Below are 587 nucleotides of genomic sequence, written 5' to 3'. Positions count from 1 at the left end.
AAGAAAAAACTAAATATATACATTTTATGAAAAAGACAAATATTTTTACACAGCACTACTTATAAGCTGTAGGAAATGTGTCACTAAATGTTAATACTACTTTATACAACTTAGCTTCAGTGTTTTCAGATTATTTTGTGAATGCCAAAATTAGGTCAGTGAACATCTAGATAAAAGACAGAACCTATCACTTGACAATGTTAATGTTTAAAACATTTTTTTGGAGTGACAGTGATTCATACTGATATGTACTACAATTAGTTCATGTCATGAATTCTCTAAAGGATATTCTTGCAAATTTATGCAAACCTGTCCTCCCAGACACACTTAAATAGGGAAGTAATACTCTCCATCCTCATTTGAAGTTCAACTTTCCCTATATTTAAATAAATAGTTTACATTATTTGCATCCATATTTTAAGTCATAATCAGTATATTGGACCTCTCTTCAAGAGCTGTTGCAGAATCACTTCTGTTCCATTTTCTTTTGAAAATATTACTAATCAGTGCAACACACAATATATTTTGCCTCTCATGTATAAAAGTGATCACAGCTAGCTGTATAGTAGTACATTACATACATCATA

This window comes from Penaeus monodon, chromosome 28 (assembly GCF_015228065.2).
Source record: "Penaeus monodon isolate SGIC_2016 chromosome 28, NSTDA_Pmon_1, whole genome shotgun sequence".
NCBI lineage: Eukaryota > Metazoa > Arthropoda > Malacostraca > Decapoda > Penaeidae > Penaeus > Penaeus monodon.
This window is presented reverse-complemented; position numbering follows the sequence as displayed.